The sequence below is a fragment of the Pipistrellus kuhlii genome, unplaced genomic scaffold (assembly GCF_014108245.1).
Source record: "Pipistrellus kuhlii isolate mPipKuh1 unplaced genomic scaffold, mPipKuh1.p scaffold_m20_p_4, whole genome shotgun sequence".
In the NCBI taxonomy this organism is placed as follows: Eukaryota; Metazoa; Chordata; class Mammalia; order Chiroptera; family Vespertilionidae; genus Pipistrellus; species Pipistrellus kuhlii.
The window spans coordinates 53,691,032-53,691,772 of NW_023425540.1; the positions used below are offsets into that span (position 1 = coordinate 53,691,032).

At 35.0% G+C, this 741-nt stretch overlaps 1 pseudogene; it reads left to right on the plus strand.

The window, feature by feature from the left end:
- Positions 1–363: 363 nt before the first annotated feature.
- LOC118704051 lies at positions 364–487 on the plus strand (annotated as a pseudogene).
- The last annotated feature ends 254 nt before the right edge of the window (positions 488–741 follow it).

Here is a 741-nt window from a genome sequence, read left to right on the forward strand (position 1 = left end):
TATCCAGCTTATTATACCTGACTACATATTATTATTTTTTTTCAAAAGTAAACAGGCTTTAAAACTCCTGCAGCCTAAGCCCCAAGGAGACCTCCTTTGTTATCCCCAATTGTCTATGGCAAGAATTCTTACTAAGTTCTTAATGTGATATCTATTATGATTTAATTGATAAAAATAATTGGGTAGCTACACAAAGCAAATCAATCAAATAAGTAACAATTACAGCAACAAAATAGAACTGTAGAGGGGCTGAGAAGAGAAATTAAAATTTAAAAAGAATAGTTGAAGATGAAAAATGAGAGGGAACAGGCAGGGTTGGAATAAGCAAATGTGTGATAGTTACAATTCAGTGTTGTCTAAATAATATTTAACCTGGAAGGGGAGATGCAATGATCAGGAAGGTGTTTTTCCTAGGGCGATTTCACCAAATGTGGGAAACCTGGCTGCATAATCTGTGGTGGTGAGGGACTGTGTTCTCGCTCTCTACTGGGGGGGGGAGCACAAAATAGCATTCTGTCAGATATAAAATAACTTGGAAAACCATATTCTTATGACAATATCTACATTTCATAATGGCTGCTTTAGAAAAAAAAAATCTTATTAAAAACGAGACCTGCTTTACTCTCCTAATTACCGCCCCCCCCCCCAAAAAAAAGCCAATGAAATCAAGGAAAATGAATAAAAGAAACAATGAATAAATACAATTAAAACAAATCAATCAACAAACAAACCCACTCATGT